Source organism: Mesoplodon mirus (assembly GCF_964341445.2).
Source record: "Mesoplodon mirus genome assembly, chromosome: 6".
Taxonomy (NCBI): domain Eukaryota; kingdom Metazoa; phylum Chordata; class Mammalia; order Artiodactyla; family Ziphiidae; genus Mesoplodon; species Mesoplodon mirus.
This window is the reverse complement of record NC_138982.1, coordinates 113663586-113676421: the sequence shown is the minus strand read 5'-3', so window position 1 is coordinate 113676421 and position 12836 is coordinate 113663586.

The window sequence follows — 12836 nt, the reverse complement described above, 5'->3', positions numbered from 1 at the left end:
TTCCTTCCTCTTTCTCACGCATGCTCTCACTTATGCACACACACAGACACACACACTCCAAACACTTCTATGCATGTCTTCTGACAAAGTGATAATGAAAAGGGGATTTATAGATTTTTGTGAAGTGTCACTGGGTGTTTTATAACAAAATGTGGAGTTTAATCACAAGACATTTTATTACTGATTAGAGATTACTATTTAAAAAAAAAAGGTACAACGGAAAATTTTTCCTGAAAAATCAGTGAAGTACTCCATTTTTTTCATATTATCTTGAAATAGATTTTTAAAAAGCACTCCAGCAAGCTTCTTTGATTTGCCCATGTGTGAAAGTAATTTTTTTTTGAAACATTGTACCGTGGTGTAGTGGAAGGGGGACTTATGAAGTATTTTGTGCTTTATGAAAGTACAATTCCTTCAATTTCTGTTGGATATGTTTTGTTCTTTAGTTATGCTTTTAATTTTAAAATATTTATTTTTAGAAATCATTCTCAGTCCAGAGTCACACCATATAGCTAGTCTTTTCCATGTTTAATGCAAAGGGAGAGAAAATATAGGAAAATTGCATAATTTGGTAAGCTTGTTTTTCTGAATTGCTTTTGTACTGACATATCTAAATTTTAAGTGTATACTACAATTTTAATGATTAGACAGGAGGAAGAATAAGGAGGAGCATTTCAACTGATAGCACAAGGGTTTTTCATTTCCTTGATAATAAGGAATTTCATACCTTTCCCTTCTCCAAATGATTTACTGGGTTATTTTCATCTCCCCCACCCACTCATAATCACTGTTTTATTGTTATTTTGTTAAGATAGATTAAGTATATTGTTTGTCCTGAAAGGGCTCTGGCCTACATCTATTCTTAACCCAGTTTTTATGAATGAAGATACTGAGATTCAGAGACAGTATAACTTATAGTTGATCAGTCACATGCATGCTCTGACACATGCATTACTATTGGATTCCAAAGCTTGATTTTGTTCTACCACCCTGTGGTTCTTTATTTAATGTTTTCTTGAATGTTTTTCTTGTTGGTAATTTTATTCATCCATTGAAGTCTATACCAGCTATAAGTTTAGCTTTATTCTTAGTCTAAGTGACCAATTTGAACTTGACTCGCTGGGAATATAGTATCTTCAGGACGGTGATTCATTGAATCAACATTAAACTAGCCTTGGTACAGATTCCATCCTGACTGTAGTAACCAAGTCCCAGTAACTGGAAACCTGCACCAAATCCCTGGGTTCCTATTCCTTCCACTTTCATACCAAGTTTCCAATCTCCCAATAAATCCCTTTTCCCTTTTCCTAAACTTCTTTCTCTGCTATAAGAGGTACTGGAGATGCAAGACTAGAAAATCCCTTGTGTCTAGTCTCTATTAATTGTTATGAGGATACACAAACTATCAGTCTCCTTAACACTTGCATACCCATTCCACATTTAATACACTTATAAATCTTCTATTAATTGCTATTGGAAGTAAAGTCACACATTCCTGTAAGACTATCCTAAATATTATCAATTTCCTGGCCCTCTCTAACTTCAATTTAGGATCAACTCTTCTAAACTCCAAATCCTGGCCATGGCTTATTTGCCTTGTTTATGCTGAGTGTCGCTTATTTAATATTCTTTACAACAATGCTCTTACTATGCAGTATACTGATGTACTACTGTAATATCAACTTGAATGAAATCACATCTTCAGAAGATAAATAATATTCAACCAGTGGAATATCTATGCAATGGAACACTACTCATGAATAAAAAGGAATGTATTGATATAAATAAAAATTTGGATGAATCTCAAAGGCTGAGGAAAGAAACCAGCCTCAAAACATTACATACTATTTGATTCCATTATATAAAATTCTTGTAGAGATCAAACTATAGTGATGGAGAGCAAATCAGTGAATGTCCCTGGTCTGGAGTGGGTGGAGAGTGTGACTATAAAGGAATAGTAGCACGAGGGAGTATTTTGGGGATTTTGGAATAGTTTGTTAGCTTGATTATAGTTGTCTGTACACATATCCAAGCATGTATTAAAGCCCATAGAATGTACAAGAAAAGAAAAAAGTCAATTTTACTGTAAGTCAATCCTAGCTTGTTTAAAAATAAAATTTAAAAAATAGTACTGTGGCTTTCTTTTTGTTCATTCAGAAAATTAAAAAAAATAATAATGTTGATAGGAATAAGGCAGGAAAAATTAGACAGAAAGTTCAGGGAAAGTATTCTGAGGAGATGAAGTCTAAGCAGAAATTTGTATGACAAGAGAGATCAACGATATGAGGATCTGGACCAGATGGTTTGTAGACATGCGTGAGGGCATATGCAGAGTTAAGGACAGAATAAATTTTGTGTGTCTAAATGAGAGGAAGGGCTAATGTGGGTGGCACACAGTGGGGATAGGAAAGTGGCATTAGCAAGAGGTCAGAGAGACATTAGTTAAGAAAGCTTCACTGAACAGGTGAATCTTAAGTAAGTAGAAAAATACATAGTTGAATAAAATACTTTTTTCCAAAAAAGGAGCCAAAGACCAAGAGTAAAAGGTTACATACAGTATGATTGTAAAAATGTGACATTCTGGAAAAAGCAAAACTATGGGGACAGTAAAAAGATTAGTACCTGCCAGGGGCTGAGGTGCAGAGGAGGGTTGAACAGGTGGAGTGCGGAGGATTTTTATGGCAGTGAAAATATCCCCTATGATACAATAATGATGGCACATATTGTAATTTGTCCAAACTCACTGATTGTACAACAGGAGTGAATGCTGATGTAAACTATGGACTTTGGATGATTATGATTTGTCAATGTCAGTTCAGCAATTTTTTCAAATGTCATCATTCTGGCAAGGGATGTTGATAATGGCAAAGGCTATGCAGGGAGTGTATGGAACATCTCTGCACTTTCCCCTTAATTTTGGTGTGAACTTAAAACTGCCCCCCCCAAAAAAATAATAAAGCTTTACAAATAACTAATCTAAAACAAAACAAACAAAAATTTTAATATTCTCCCTGTATGAAAATTCTTTACTCTTAACTGTTTTAACTCTTCTACCAAGGTCATTGATTTGGCATGAAATTTACAGTGCCTTGGTAGCTTTTTTTCTCCCCTTACTCCTTCCTTCCCTCCCTCTTTCCTTTCATTCCTTTCTATCTTTGTATGTTATTTTTATATTTTTAATTACTTTTTAATTATGTCTGCCATGTCACCATAATCAAAATACAAATACTTTAAAAGCAAGAGTGCATCTAAAACTTACTTGCAGTCTCATGACATAGGATAGTGTCTTCAGCATAGTAGACACTTGGTGGATATTAGTCAGATTTTTGTTTGCTTCTAAACATTTTCCTAAAATTTATATATTGTAGAAAGAAATGTGATATAAAGTTTTCTCTGGATAAGTTTTCTAACATATTAGAAACACAAATGTTTCTAATACATTTTGTATTCATCTCAGTAATGCTTTCTCCACTTCAACAGGAGTAAGAAAGTTATCAAGATATTAAAAAAAAAGTGATTCTATAGAAAAAGTATTGAACAGTCATTTATATATATTTAGATTAGGAAAAAAAATGTTAAGGGGATAATTGATACCTGTTTTCAAGTGTACTAAGCTTGATTATACAAATCATGCTGACCATGTTTTTCTAAATTTATAAAGGTCACAACAAGGAAAAAAATCATCATAATTTGCTGCAACATTACTAATTAGACATAAGGAAGAAAAAAAGTATTTAACCATGATGGTAATTAATTACTCAGGCAAACTATAATGGGGATTGTAGAATTGTAATCCTAGAAAATGAAAAAATACATATATATAGTTTTAGATCATTTCTATTAAAGCAAAAGTCTAGCACAAATTAACCCTCTAGGATTATAGCCTCTCTAGAAGAGAAAAATAAAACTTCGTTGAAATTAATTAGAAATCCTTTGTGAAATTAATAAAGTTGCTTACCTTTAAAAACTCTGTATTAATGTGTAAAATTATTTTCAAATTATTTTTATTAGAGTAATCTTATTAATTAAATATAATAACATTTCTGAGTGTTTTCTAAGTAAATTGAAAGTACTAAAAATAAAATGACTTTATACTAGTCTCTATCTTCTATATATTTGACATTTCCAATTAAACATATTTTCTATAAGTAAAGGGAGCATATTTTATATGTCTTAAGTTGTCTTACAGTTTAGTGCACAACTAGGCACAAAGGGGATCATTGTACTGGATCCCATGTCTTAAAGTCATATCCATATTCTACATATTGATCAATAACAACTTATCAAAAACATCCAACATTGTGGTAGGTTATGTAGAGTATACAAAAGAAGTCTAAAACCATGTCCTCTATCAAAAAATAAAGATAAATATTACAGGATATGATAACTGGTATGAAAGACTTATTTTGTAAGAAGTTATACCATTAGATATAAAATTAGATTTTAGATCTTCAAGGATGGACAGGTCAGCAGCAAGTGAACAGTTGAGGAAGGCTTCATTTACTTATTTATCAAGTATCATTCAGGTTTCACCTGTTTCAGTTTCTTCTGGGTTGAGAATTACTGACCTAGAACCCTAGCTTTTATATAGAAGGTAAGACTGGGGCAGTGATGAACATTGTGGTGAAAAACAACGTAAAGTCATCGAGTGGATGTGAGCATGGTGTGATTTCAGGATGTTCTGTTAAGTGCTTGAGATCACTAAGAGTTATGTTGGCTGGGCATAATGGTGCCAGCTTTTAGAGGAGTTTATGAGCTAGACAATGCAGTTAATGAATGGAATAGGAAATGTTACCTTAGAAAAGGAAAAATTATGTTGGATCAAGTCTCCTTACATTACTAAAGGTAGTGAATAACTCTAATGTTTAGGTGCTTGAACTCCAGTTCAGAGTGATCAGGCCTTTTATTTTAAACTGTGATATGCTAACAGAATTGGTTGAAAACATTTCATTTTGGGCGGGGTGGGGGGAGAGACATGAAAATGTGGCATATAATTTTATGATAACCTTAAAAGATTTAGCATATGCAGAACAACAGTTTAGAATTGAGGCAATTCTATTTTCCATCAACTGCATATTTTTATTTAAGATTGCTACCAGTAGTACAGAAAACTGTTATACTCCAAGTCCTTATTTTTGGATTTACTTTTCCCCTACAGGAAACTCTCATAAATGAAACATTATTATACAACAGCCATTAAAAACTTTTTAGAAATTTCCCCTTTCTGTATACAAACTTTAGTTTCTTTCTGAAAACATTTTTACATAACCTATGGAACTATCCTTAAGGAAGTCTGACATTGCCCTCCAATAATCACAACATTTACCTGTCTAGTTTAAGACTAAAAATGTGCAAATAAAATCTATGGATAAATAAAATTTCCCCCTGCCTAAAAATCACAGCCTATTTGGTTAGAAACCCAATGCTTGACTTCCTCCTTTAAAATCTAATGTTTCTCTTTTAAATGCAAATACTTCCTGGATTGGATTAGTCATATTATCAGGCATCATTAATTTCTATCTGAATTACCAGTTAAGATCTCAGCAGGTATTAATTAGCAACCAAAAACAAAAAGAGATTCCAAAACAAGTTCTGGGTTTGTAAGAAAGTTCTTAGAGAGGAAGAAGGCAGTCTACAAAAAAGAATATCCTTGTTTCCTGAAAGAGTGGGAATCACTACATATTGCACACTTCATAAACTGGATGAGGTATGCTATAGATTCTAACCTAAATATGTTGTACTTCAAGTCTATAAAAGAATTTTTTTTCTTTATTCTTTTATTCAGGTGGTTCTTAATCCAATTGTCATCAGTATTCTAATATTCTGCTTCAAAATGTTCTGGGCAGTAATAGATTTTCCATTTCTGAGACAGGGGCCAAAGTGTGGTAGAGGGAGGGGCCCAGCTGAACACATTAGCTCATGCCAGGAGGAGCCATTTGTAAATTGGGCTAAATCAGACTGTGGGCTCATCTGAGGAGCAGGGGGCAAATAGCTACTGAAAGAAAGAATAGTATTTATATTAAACTTTCAAGACCTTGTAACTATAAAACACTAGTTAATCTTCAGATTCCTAGGAGTACAAATGAGGTATTGGTTAGATGAGGCAAAAAGAAGACCAGAAGAGATGAAGAACCAGTTTTCAATATGGCAAACAGGGACCAAGCTATCATTCCAAGAAGTAGTTTCTGAATAACCTGAGGTCCCAGGGACCTGTCTATAGCAATAAGTGTTGGCTGACTGGGGAGGGAAAATCAAGTTGGTTTCAAGACATGAGGTAAGCCCAGCAGAAAGAATATCACACTAAGAGAAAGGAGACAAAAGCCTGATTTTCTTTTTCTTTGTTTTTCTCATCAGTCTCATGACCTTAAGCAAGTTATTTCATATTCACACAGACTTCAGTCGATAGTCCACACATATGGGACCAGGAGTACATAGGGCACTGGGGATGCAGAAATGAATAAGACATTGACATAATAATATGGCACATGCCTGAAGGAAGGTGACTAGACTAGAGGATATTATAAAATCCCTTTATGTCATCTTGCTAGAGATGCAATAAAAAATTCTTTATAACTGTTTTTTTTTTATCTTTGGTTTGTTTTGTTTGTGCTGAAAAGCCACCTCAATAAATTGGGAAAAAGTTTCTTTGTTAGCAGAGAATCTAAAAGAAGTGTATGTATATGCGTGGGCCCATTGGAAATTTTTTCTATAGTTCTTATTTTTTTTTAATAGTGTATTCAATTTTATGACTAGGCAACATAACCAGGTCATTTTCTAATAGCAACTAAAGTATATTATAGGGACTGAGAACCACATCCTAGTTTTGATTTTGAGGCTTACTTGATTTGATTTTTTTGTCAAAGTGAGATATGCCTATGTTAGGCAAAATTTACAATGGGACTGTTTTCCCCCTAGGTTATATTACAGAAGGTCTATTCTTTATTTGATTTATAAGTAAAATCCTTGACAGTGGCCTCCCTCTGTCTCCTATACACAACCATCATCAAAATCTATCATTTTTACTTTCTAAATGTATTTTTTCAAATCCGTCTATTTCTCTTCAGGCTGAGACTATCATTGACAGTTTTGGCTTCCTTTCTAATGTCCCCACATCTTTTGTAAACCCTTCTAATCCATTCCTCAAACAGCAAGCAGGAGATCTGTTCAAAATGTAAATGTGATCATCTCACGCCAGTGCCTAAAATCTTTTAGCAGCTTCCTTTTCCTATTTTTAAATATACATAAATGTTTACACACACACACACACACACACACACACACACGGACATACTGGCTTGCCATCTCTCTTCTGCCTATTTCCCCAATCCGTTCTCTTTCTATCAATATAGTCTATGGTCTTCTATCAGTCCTTCCAAAGCACAATATTTCATTTTACTCAGGATCTTCTCTAAGGTTAATTTCCTCTTGACATGTCTTCTTCGTATTCAGTACTAAGCAAATTCTCCTTAATTCTGTAAGATTTACATTAAATAGCACTTCATCAGGAAGCTTCATTATCACTTCAACCTGGATTAGGTTTCTTTCTCTTTATATAGTTTAATCATTCTCTACACATTTACTTTATATATCTATAAAAAATGACAATTATGATACATTAATAAGTAAATTAATAATATAGTATTTATCTCCACAGGAAGACAACTTCAAAAAATTATTTTAAAAAACACACCAGAGCTAGGATTTAGTGTTTTAGAGGTCTGGGCTCCCTTAGACAAGGGGAGATTTAACATCTTTTATATGTGTCACAAATGCCTAACCTTTAAAACATCTCTATGCTGGTCTTGGTTCCTGAGACCTGTGTCTTTTGTAGGCATTTTAATGTATCCATTCCCTGAAGAAGGAAACAGAGCTTTCATGCTTCCATTATAAAACCAGGGAGGAGCCAGTTGACTAAAATATTTTTTGTACTCAGTCTATTCCATTAGATGTTATGCTCGATGAGTACAAGAATTATGCTTGATTATACTCCCAGACTCTGGTACTGTGCCTCATATATACTAAAAATTCAACAAATTTTATAAATGGTAACTAGAACTTATTATTCCAATGTTGCTTCTGCCTAAACTTTTTATCTTACTTCCATCCTTAGATTCACCTCAGTTAATCCTTGAAGTATTTAGATTTATATTTACCATTCTTATAATAAATATGTTTGCTTCAAAGAATAACATATGCATGTATAGATTTGAAGTCAGAAGGTTTATGTGTCCAACAGTGTTTTACATTCCACAGCTCTAATAACTTTTGAAACCACTAACGGTGTTTTACTCAATAACTTCTAATTAGTTTCTTGAAAAACAAAAGAGGCATTGAGGGGTAATTGAATTTATCCAATTTAAGTATTCACATCTCAAGAGCCAGAACCAGAGCAAGTACTAAAGAGAAAACAGAATAAAAACATTAAGAGAAGAAGCATGACACCACCAATTTTTTCATTTGAGACATTTTATGACATAAATCTGTTTTCACACAATATGTTCAACAGTTCTCATTCCAAACTAAAGCTCATTAACTTTTAATCATACATAAAATGTCAGTTCTTAGCCAAAGAACAGAAAAATTCTTTAAAAAACTTACACGGATAAATTAAAGCATGATGTTAGCTCTGCCAAACCCTCTAGCAGAATTACTTTAATGAATTTCAATATAACCAAAAGAAATAAATTACAGTTCAAAAAATTAGTAAAAGACATTTTAGTTTTGAGTTTTTTCCTCCGTGACTTACTTGAAAAAAGAAAATTGGGAGAGAGTGTATCTGTAAAATGCATTGCTTTACAAACTAAATCTTGTATTAATATTCAAAATACAGAAGAAGGTAAAATAGATTTTAAAATATGTTACAAAATGTTTTTTTCTCTCCTACCATGTCTTCTATTTTAAATAAGAATCTCATTAAAAATTGAAATAAATTTGTTATTTATGCCACAAAGTTAAAGACAACAATTTCTGAAGAGAGGTAGGACAATGTTGTTGTTTTTTTTCTAAAAAGCTTAAAGAAAGAGACTCAGACATCTGGCTTTTATTTAACAAGTGTTTTCTACTGATTCTTCCAAAAAGGTTATTTGTGCAAATAGGTTTGAAGAATCCTTAAAATGATCAAGAAAATTAATCAGAATCATAAAATAATGTTCAGGGAAAATAATCATTAAAACCAGAACCCTTGCTATTTTAAAGAGTAAATAAAGAACAGTTTGCAAGTTGATAATTTTATTTTTCAATGATATTAATCTGTGTGAGGCATAAATATCACCACAACCACCTTATCATTGTGGGTTTAACACCAATGCATGCGCAAACACTAGTTTTCTCTTTGCCCAAATTGCTCTACTCTTTCTTGTGTTCTTTAAAATTACAGGTCTTGAATATAGCTTAAGTATCCTTTTCTCTACAAAGCCTTGCTTTTTGAACATCTTCACCAAAATCCCTGCCCCAAACCACGTGCTCATTTATGCATAATAAGCTGTCTTCTCACCCGGTTTCTGTAACACTCCTCTGAGCCCTTATATTTTGTTTGCATGAGCTTCTTATTTCTACAGCCCCAAAACCATCAAAGTCAGAGAATTTCTTTTATATATCTATGGATTGGAATCTAGCCCAGCATCTATTCCAAAGTAGGCACTTCCGACATGTTGAGCATTTTAATGTATCATGTAAAATCTATGTTAGTGAACAGTTTATATACTTATAATTAAGAAAACCTACATTTGTGTCCCATAAACTATTTCTTTTAGAGTATTTCATTAGTTCCATTTTGAATATATGGAACAGATTATGTCACTTTGACACGAGGGTTTTTGGGTTTTTTTTTGTTTTTTTTTTAATATCCACAAGGATGTCTTTAAACCAGGGACAGCAAAGTCTTGCACCAAAAGGGACAGGAAAACTAGTACAATTGAAGTAAAATAATAAAAATGAATGAAAAAAATCTGGTATGCAACAGGCAGTAGTGAGGATTATGGCCAAATAACATTTATTTTTGCCATTCTAAAGGAGGCAGCTACTATTCACTTCCAGACAACTGCTGCACAGAAAGAGTATATTTTTGCTGAAAATCAGTATATATCCTGATTTTCTATTAGAAATTAGATCTTACATTAATTTGCATCTCACTCATGACGTATTTATGGCAATTTTTCCTTCATTTGTTTTTCTTACACAACTTCTCAAACTCAGGCCATTACTAGTTTTTATCTAAAGTATGACCCTAAGAATGACCCTCTTACCTATTCAAGCTGAGATAGGAAAGACGTAAATATGTTCAGTTTCCAATGTCATACTTCTGTTGAACATCCTCTCACTTTCTATTCCCTATAAGAGAAATCCAAGGATCCCATCCTGGGGTTCTCAAGTCTAACACCAGTCGCCTAATTCACAGTTATACATTTTCTCATACTTCATAATTTGGAGCGAACAATCAATCAATCAATAAATAAAAGCACTGTGTTGCTGTAAAGGCAGAAATTTCTTTTTCTTCTTCCCTTCCAGGTTCTTTGGTGGGTCGAATAATTAAATTGACAAAACAGATTAATAGGAGAAAAACAAATTTTGTACACTCAGAGCCCCATAAAAATATGAGACTCAAAGGCACTCAGGCAACTAAGGCTTATATGCCACTCTGAGCTAAGTAGTGGGATAGGAGCCTAGAGCTTTGAAAGGAAGGAATGTAATTCAAAGGACACTAAGAAGTATGTATATGTCAATCCCAAACTCCCTAACTATCCTCCCCCCACCTCTCCCCCATGGTAGCCATAAGTTTGCTCACTGCTATATTTTAAATGAATAACTAACATGGACCTACTGTATAGGACAGAGAACTCTGCTCAGTATTATGTAACAATCTAAATGGGAAAATTATTTGAAAAAGAATAGGTACATGTATATATATATAACTGAAACACTTTGCTGTACACCTGAAACTAACACAACATTGTTATTCAACTATATTCCAATATAAAATAAAAAGTTAAAAAATAAAAAAAGGACAGTAAGAAGAGCAGATATTTGGTAATCAGATGTTTGCCTGGCCATGCAGGTAATTCTTTCAGATAAAAAAGTTATCTCTGGTAATAGTTTTGTCTCTGGGCTAGGCCCCATCAAAATTCTTTTAGGCAGTTAAGATAGAGGTAAAAGTTTTCCTGAGTCTGCTGGGCCCAAATTGTCTTCAGCTTGAAATAATCTACATGCCAAAGTGGCATATTCTGGAGAGCTCTATTCTGTTCCCCTTCATTGTCTTTGTGTTTGAGTGTGTGAAGCACTCTCTTAAATGCAATCTGCAAGGGGACTTAAGGAATCTGTTTCTTAATTAACTTAAGATCCACATACTTGATTAAGTGAGGGTCTGATTTAACACATATACTATTTGATTCATAAATTACTTTTCACATATCAAACACATTCATTCTATAGACTGAAAGAGCAAATATATTTTACATGTTTCTAGATTGTTTGGATTCAGAGATTACATGAGTATTTTTAATAATTTAAAACATTATTTCAAGTAATAATTTGTATTGAATAACTTTAAGAAGGACCTTAGGAAGTAGAGACTCTTGCTTTTCCCTTATTAAAGATAAGAATCAGAGGGCTTCCCTGGTGGCGCAGTGGTTGAGAGTCTGACTGCCGATGCAGGGGACGCGGGTTCGTGCCGCGGTCCAGGAAGATCCCACATGCCACGAAGCAGCTGGGTCCGTGAGCCATGGCCGCTGAGCCTGCATGTCCAGAGCCTGTGCTCCGCAACGGGAGAGGCCACAACAGTGAGAGGCCCGCGTACCGCAAAAAAAAAAAAAAAAAAAAAAAAAAAAAAAAAAAAAAATATATATATATATATATATATATATATATATATATAAGAATCAGAATCTTATGCAGTTTTTTAAACTCTCATTTCCTTTTTTTTTAAATAAATTTATGTATGTATGTATGTAATTATTTACTTATTTTTGGCTGCGCTGGTTCTTTGTTGCTGCGTGTGGGGTTTCTCTAGTTGCAGCGAGCGGGGGTTACTCTTCGTTGCAGTGCGCGGGCTTCTCATTGCTGTCGCTTCTCTTGTCGCGGAACACAGGCTCTACGTGCTCATGCTTCAGTAGTTGTGGCTCGCGGGCTCTAGAGCGCAGGCTCAATAGTTGTGGTGCAAGGGCTTAGTTGCTCTGTGGCGTGTGGAATCTTCCTAGACCAGGGCTCAGAACTGTGTCCCCTGCATTGGCAGGCAGATTCTTAATGTTGTTTAATTTACAAAAGGACGGAGGCCCAGCTAACTGCAGGGCAGGAGCTGTCACTAGAGCAACAGTGGTCTGCACCTATGAGAGCAGCCGAGACAAGGCTAAGTTCAATCTGAGGACACTTGGCATCTTGCCATCTTGGTTGCCCAGCCTTCTCTGCTTAGACCCTGCTTTAGGAACAGACTTCAATAAACCTTCCCAAGCCAAGTGGAACTCATACAGCCACACTGAGCTAGAAAGTCAAATCCTATCACACAGAGACTGAAGATACTGAACAGCAAGAGGGGAAAGGCCTGACCACCACACCTTAATGAGAGCTACCACTGTGGCGATAGATCAGGGACAATCGCTCAGCCACTCTCCGGAAGCACCCAGTAGATGGCTGAGCACAATCCTTCCTGACAGCCGAGCCGGCCCAAACTGTAGTGTGATCTCTCAGCAAGATAAAAACTATTAGAGAAGCAGTGGTTGGTTCTTTTTACACTGGGCAAGTTCCTGTAGGGTGGATCAAGACTGGGAAAGATTTATTCCCCTGTCGGAAGGGGATGTGCCCTGAAGAGCTAACTCAAATGCAGAATCTTACCTTGTAGGCCTCTT